Here is a 7,900-nt window from a genome sequence, read left to right as displayed (position 1 = left end):
CCCTGACTGTGAAGTAGCGCCTCCTAATATCTAATCTAAACTTACCCTCCGCCAGCTTGTGACCGTTATTCCTGGTCACTCCTGATTCTACCTTTCCAGTGGATAAGTCATCAAAGTCAAAAGGGTGAGGTTGGTAGGTTAATTACTGCTATTGGTGGAAAAAATACTTTATTTCTAGTCTGCATTTATCTTGCTTCCATTTCCAGCTAGTGGAGATCATAAAGTTTTTAACTTACTCTTGAAAATGGCTTTATTACTGTCCCAGTCTTACAACAGCCACAATTCAAATTAACCTGGCAACAGATTTGGTCTACAGATGAGTCAGCTAATAAATTGGAGTAGAAAATTATTTAATTGAAAATAAAAGTTTGACAAATATTTATTTGGCACCCTTAAAAAGGATTGACCTACTTTATTCTATAAAATAGAGGTTATGGGGAATAAGAACAACATAATATTTGCATTCTTGACTTGTTAGAATTGCCAATAATTGTTTCTTGTGATGGAATGTTAATGTTTTTGGCATCAATGTTAAAACTAAAATTTATTCTTTCTCCTTAGATGCTTATATTTTAAAATACCTGAGGAAAACATCGGAGAACTAAATTACTTTCCCATCTGTTTTTCCTAATTGTTGTACAGTTATTAGAAGCTTAATTGTGGGTCTTATGGTATTTGATTAAGCAATACAGTACTGGCGATTGGGATATGAAAAGAAAATTACAGGGGAGGGAGATTCACTTGTTTATATCACCAAGGCTACACGAACATGGTGAAAATATCTGGAGCTGAGCTCTATATTGTATATGGTAGAGATTATTACAGTGACAGACAGGAAAATAACATGACTGTTGTAAAATATTGGCTCAATGCTCAGCAGAGCTGACTTCATACTGTCTAGCATGGGGTAATTAAAGCCATCTTTTCTGCCCACTCTTAGGGACAGTTATAGCAACTTAGGGTATGCCAGTAAGAAACTACATTTTCCCATGTAGATTTACCCTTAATGGCTATTTCGACTAAGGCTATGTTTACAAGATACTCAGTTTATCAGTGTAGGAAAACTGGGATGTACTATACTGGCAAAAATGCTCTTTCTACTCTTTTAGGGTATAGGTTGTAGTCGTGTTGGTCTAAGGACATAGGCAGACAAGGTTCTTTGGGTGAATCTGATATCTTTTATTAGACTAACTTAAATAGTTGGAAAAAAGATTTTTTTAGCAAGCTTTTGGGTTTAAAAACCCTTCGTCAGGCTGAGTAAGCCTCTGCAGTTGATATGTGCTCTTCCTCGATGGAATGAATAGTGTTAAAAGTACAGTTTAGACACTATAAGAATTTCTACATTAAAAGGTATCTGTTGGCACAGTTATTCAGGTATTTAAGGAGGGATGAGTAGAATCACTTACATGTCTAATGGGTGAAATAGAATCTGGCCCTACATTTTTTTTAACATTGTATCTACCTCCTCCTCCTGCCTTACTGGTCTGTCGTTGATACCATGACCTTGCTCTTCTTGTTTCCTCCTTTTATCTTAATCCAGAGATATTCAACATTTGTTCTGGACCTCAGAACAATTATGTATATGTCTAATGCATGTGTTCTACATGGGGCGACCCTTGAAGACTGTCTAGAAGCTGCAGCTGGTGAATAACACAGGAACTTGCCTTCTGTCCAGGTTGGGTTGCCGGAAGCTCATAACTCCAGTGCTACAGAGTCTACACAGGCTCCCAATAGTTTTCTAAGTGAAATTCAAGGTACTGATTTTTGACTTAAAAGACCCTTAATGAACTGGACCCTATGACTTTGGGGATTTTCTCCCATATGATGTATTGCAGTCTCTAAGATCAGCCAAGTGTAACCTCCTGCAAGTACCATTAATATGCCAAGTTCACTTAGTGAAAACATGTGGGAAGTTGTTCTCAGAAGCTGCTCCTCAGCTCTAGAACTGCCTTTCTTTTGAGGCCTGCCAGGACCTGAGCCTGGGCATTTTTCAGAAACACTGTAAGACTTTTCTATTTGGACAGGCATTTAGCAAACAAAGCTAGGCTGGGATATTTTTTAGGGGGGTAGTGCCTTCGAAGGTGTTTTCCTCCTGTTCATTCTCCTGTTTTATAAGTTATTCTATTCTCTTACTGTAAGATACCCTGAGTTTTTATTAAGAAAGGGCAGCATATAGATCAAATGAATAAATATAAAATATATGTATAGAAGAATATTTCTGTCATTTTCCCCTGCCTCATAAACAAGCTATGCTCACCCATATTGGTATTCCAGCCATGTTAACTTTTCCATGAAGTCTCACATGAGACAGACTTTAAACTTAAGACAGTCAGCTATCTCAGAACCATTTCAGACAGTCTCACATTTTGGCTTTTAGTTCTTTTTTCTTATTTCTCACACTTTTTAGATTAGTATATAGGCATATGGGATGACTAACAGATTGTTCTGTTAACTTCCTTATTCTGACCTAAACATTTCCCATCTTCTCCTAGGTTCCTACTTCTCTCTGCTTCTCCTTATCACTTGGTACCAGCTGTGATCAGACAGAGTTAAAATAAAGGATAAACATTCAAACGTAAAAAGCTGGGTCACAGCCCTAATGGTCCACAGACCTTGCAAGTTTACGTCACTTCTGTTTCCAGTTGTTGTAGGCACTAGTGCAGGGCTGTGGAGGGGCTAATTAGTTTGGCTGAGACACAGAACTGGGTGCAATGTTGTGTGAAGGCAGGTATGTTTCTTCCCACTTAGAAAGTAGCCCATGGCAGATCCTAAGGCACTGTACCCAGGCTAATTATCTCCACCTCTCAGCTGAGCTAATTAACAGACATTCTCATGGCACTAATTTAATGAGCATGGATGTGCCTATATCACTATATCACTCCAGCTTAGGAAGTCTATTGCCCATGGTAATGATGCCAGGTAACGTGATGTTGCATCCTCTTATTAGAACACAGGAGATCATGGACTTTGGGGAGTTCTGTTCAGTTTTGGGCTCCTTTAATACACAACCACATAAGAACAGCTTTGGGATTCATGGCTGCTACTCACCTGCCCAGACACTAATGCAGTATTGAAGCCCTAACTAGCTGAGGTTTTTATGAAATTTGGTAATCTGTACTTCCATAATGCTTCTCTGAGCAGGTGTCAATCTAGGACCAGTGGTTCACATTTAGTTGAAAGTTCCATTTTGATGTCTCACTGAGACGCAATGAAATTTGATATTGTCTCTGAAAATGTATGATGGTTTACACATTAAGTTAAAAGGCCTTCTCAGTATAATCAAATTCCTTGTCCCTAGCTCAAATGTTCTTTATAAAGTCAGACCTCTTAGGTATTATCAAGTAAGACTTGTTTACATTTTTACCCTCATTTCTTCTTAAAACCCTTACTAGAGTTGGAGTAAAAGCCTCTGTTAAAGTCAGTAAAGATTTGGTGATTGATACTCCCTGAGGATCTGCAACTACAGATATCTCTACAAACACAATTCCTTAGGAAATTCCAATTATAGGGCCTGATGTAAATCTTGTTCATTATGAGGACAATTCATTTGTTTCATGGATTGGGCTCACAATGAACACATGCAAATCTTTATTGTCTATTATATTACATATGATTTTCTTAGTTATTCGATATTAATGTCTTTGGGACAGTATCTTATTATGTGCCAGGCACATTTTACTATTAAGTGGTGTCATATCTGCGAGAGAGAGACATTCACATTCTATAAAAAATTCCAAGATTTCAAAAAGAATTGTCATCTTATCATTTGGATGAAATTGAGACTTCTTAAGTTTTGTTTTGTTTTTTTTTAAGTTGAAAAAGAATGAGAAAAGGAATGCCATCCCCAACAGACCATGATCAGGGCACTAACCTGTGATTTAGAAAATCTGGGTACAAATACTTCCTTTGTCTGATAGTCAGACCTTTTCAGCTGGTCCAATGAATTACATTTATGCAGTGAAACAGCTTTTACAGAAAAGAGGGCTTCAGAGCAGGGAACTGAACTTGCATCACTCAAATGCTAGGTAAATGTCTTAATTACAAGGTTATTATGACAATCGCTTAAGATTTTTCTATTGGAATTTTTCTACTTTATATGTACATTCATTCATTGGTGCAAAGCAAGAGGTTAGGAATGACTTCTTCTGTATCCAGGTGGCTAGGGCACTTGGGTAAGAAAATCGCAGATCAAGTCTCAGCTCTACCTGACTCAGCTACTGAATTGGTTTAACCCCACTCATCCCTCTCCCTCTCTCTCTCTGGTTTTGAAATTCCAATAAAACTAATATATTTCCACAAAATGTTTTGTAAATCTTAAGATCAGTATCTAAATCATTGGAAAATCCCCATACACTTTTAATGTATGCCTACAGTGATATATTAATATAATGCCAAATGATTCTATTAAATCTGTATGGTTAAATAGGATTATGTGGCATTCCTCTGGATGCTCTAGTCATATGGAACCAAGAGAATACTGACTGTATCAGTGGATGCTGTTATGTGATCAACCCCTGGAGTAGGCTATTAAAAATCAGTGCACACAAAGTCAGCTGAGAACTAACTCTGGTACAGGAGAATTTCTCCATTTAAATATTTCTTTTTAATAGAACTGAGAAAGCACCTGGGTTTTGAATATAATGCTGAAGGAGAGGAACAGAAAAGGGAAGATTTGAATATTAGCAGTGTTATCAAATACATTTTTATTTCTAAGATTATCTTGGACCTGTGGGAAGAAGGACTGGAATGAATGACTGGGAGAGCAAAAAGCAAGATGATTTTCATTTAAAACAATTTTTATGCAACTGGACCTGATACAGTGAGCCCTTAGGCACTGGCTTTGCATTGTTTTCCAGGGAGTTCTTCACATGATGGGATGGGCACTGTAAGACTAAGATCACAAAATGTTTAAGGTAGCTGTGGATCTGCAAATGAGAGAAGCAGGGCAGCTGTTGATCACTGCAGAAGAAGCTTATTAATTCTCACTTCACTGATTTGCCAACCTGTGTCACTTTACTTTTCAGCAGACTTAATAGCAGATCAGGCAATAGGGAGTCTTAATGCTTCATTATTTTTACAAAATACACTAAATCACATGTACTAATATAATGTAATGTATTATATTCAATACTTTAAACCAAATTATATCAAAACAAAAAAACTACAAGCTATGATTTATCTTTTCCTTGTGTCTGTTTTTAAAGTGGTTCTTTGGACTACCAGAATGAGATACAACATTTTCATCTTTTTCTTTGGGGCTTTGGACCCTTCTACTTATTTCTTCATAGCTGATTTTTTTTTTCTTATCCCACCCCACACTGCCCCATTCCATGAAATCATGCCAATAAAACAATAAGAAATCCAACTTTGTTCCTTTACAGGGCTTCCATGCCCAATAGTCTACTGGAATAGTGAAGATGCTGTAATTTGTCTAGGCAGTATTTGTCTCTCTAAACTTCCCCAGTTCAAACAGTTCATTACATATGGTGCCTAACTGGACTTTTTTCTGCTCTGCTTCTGTTTTCTGTTTTATATTTCAATGCTCTGAACACACTCTTTATAAAATACCATTTTCATTTTCCATTTATTTCACTTAGAGTAAGCAAGTAAGTATTCTTAACTGATTATAAATTGAAACACTGAAAGGAAAGCTAAATGGTTTCATTACTCATTTGTTTGTTTGGGCTTTAAATATTGCAATGCTAATTATGATGTTATTCTAGGGGAGCTGTAGTATTTGTTGTTACTGATTGAGACAATTTAAAATGATTAATATATGTAATTAAGGAGTGAGCCAGTTCAGGTTTTGCACTTTTGCTCAGGGTGCATTATGAAGCACAATGTGAAGAGGAAAGCCTTTGCTACTCTGGGATAGATTTTAAATATGACTTAATTTGGTGTTGACTTTAATAAAACGTGTTTATTTTAAATTGTGTTTATTGTTTGCCTCGTCTTGAGCCCACAGTGGCTCTAATGACAGAAAACATTAGCAATAAGCTACTACTAGGAAATCAAGACATTTCAGACTGTGTCTCCCATCTGCTAGGTGGTTGTAGAAGATAACAACCCTAAACTGTTTATTCTCTTGAACAATTCAGACTGTTGCTAAAACTGCAAAATGTAAGAAGTCTTCCTAAGTTTTTTTTATTAGTGTATAAAGACAGATAAGAAAAGATTTAAATCCAACGACGCGTGCCCTATGTACATTGTTACTGTCAGGTCCACCTTCCATATTACATAGCCTGGGTCTGTTGGTGTTCTGTTTAAGCTCCTGACAGACCTTCACTTAAAGGAGTGATGGGATCTGATCTACAATCCCAACAATCATGCCTCATACTATGCACATGTGTATGGCAGGATATGCAATTTTGGGCTGGGGAATTAAATCCCCGTCACACCTTATTTACCAGTGCAAGTACAGCCCAGGATTGTGATCCTGGAGTCCCCCTGCATCACAACACTGAAAGCTGGGTGCCTGACAATCAATTGATTATCAGCTGGGGCTGGGGCTGGGATCTGAAACTGGTTGATTGACAGGTGATTATCAAAACTGCAGCCAGGTGGCACATGTGGCTTTTACAGGTCCCTGTTACAGGGATGAGTACAAACTATGAGTGCCACCCAGCTGAAGCATCCCCTACATTGGAAAGTAAGACATGACTGGGATCTAATCTCTGATCCCAAAATCACATGCCCAGTCATGCATGTGTGACGTGGCAGGAGGTGCAATTGTTGGGGCTGTGGATTGGGCCCTATCATGTCTGTAAATTAACTTCAGTTAGCAGCCTTAGATGCAGACAGTTGTAGAAATGAAGTTTGCTGTCGGATGTGTTATATACAGAAATATTTGAAAATAATGAGACTTGTGTGTGCATATTCTGACACTAAAATTGAGCCAAAGTTTCTGACACACTTACAAAAGGGAAATTACAAATTTTATTTAGTGTTTCTATTATTTATATTACAGTCAGGGATCAGCTTCAGAACAAAATTACTAAAAATGAATAGCGATACTTTCAGAAGCATTCAAAGTTGGTCTAACTTTAAAATCTGTGGGAGTTCTATGCAATTTATGCTTACTGATGCTAGTGCTGACTGCTTTTGAAAAAGCTCCCTAAATAATTACTCTGTTTAATGAGTACCTTTTACACACAAGAGAGAAGAGCAGCAGTCTTTAGGAGAGTCAGTAGTGAACATTGTAGTTCTTACATGGTGACATGTCCTATGTAATTCCCTATGGACAGGTAGAAGAAAGACTGCTACAGTGACAGCAATAACCATTTTAAATCTGGTTGTTTATGTAGTAAAAAACAGGGCCTTACAACAATTAATGTTGAAAAAGTTGAGATATCATGAATCATTGGTGCATAGGTTAGTTAATTTTATCTGTTCCTCTTAGAGTAAAAATGATTAAATGCAAAGATGATAACACTGGTGAAGATGAGAACCATGATTACAGTATGTTTTACTAGGTATTCTGAGCTCTGATATTTTAAAAGGAAATAGCAAAACACAGAAATTATTTTTATCTTGCTGTCATCGATCATTTTTGTCTACATCTTTTACACCAGTATTCACTGATACCAAATCACTATTTGGAGGACATGATCCTCCAAGCCCAAAGGAAGGTAATCCCAACGAGGATCAAAGGGAGCAGGGGGGCACACAAGCCTCCATGGCTCACCAAGAGGATCTGGAAATGTCTCCTTGCCAAAAGGGTGGGGTACACCCAATGGAAAGAGGGGGACATCACCAAGGATGACTATACTGCAGTCGCTCGGGGATGTAGGGGGGCAGTCAGGAAGGCCAAGGCAGAGATGGAATTAGGGCTAGCTTCCCAGATTAAGGACAATAAGAAGTCCTTCTTTAAATACATAGGGGGTAAAAAGAAGGTTCCGGG

At 37.7% G+C, this 7,900-nt stretch overlaps 1 long non-coding RNA gene across 1 annotated transcript in view; it reads left to right on the top strand.

Moving 5' to 3' along the window:
* The window catches only part of LOC109315688, a 69,039-nt gene that overhangs the window by 59,886 nt on the left and 1,253 nt on the right, over nt 1–7,900 (top strand). Inside the window, exons 2-3 of the long non-coding RNA XR_002102585.1 lie at nt 1,541–1,754; nt 6,047–6,120. This is a non-coding gene — a long non-coding RNA (uncharacterized LOC109315688). The remainder of the gene's footprint in view (nt 1–1,540; nt 1,755–6,046; nt 6,121–7,900) is intronic.

Source organism: Crocodylus porosus, unplaced genomic scaffold (assembly GCF_001723895.1).
Source record: "Crocodylus porosus isolate Cpor-Errol unplaced genomic scaffold, CroPor_comp1, whole genome shotgun sequence".
Classification (NCBI taxonomy): Eukaryota; Metazoa; Chordata; order Crocodylia; family Crocodylidae; genus Crocodylus; species Crocodylus porosus.
This window is presented reverse-complemented; position numbering and strand designations above follow the sequence as displayed.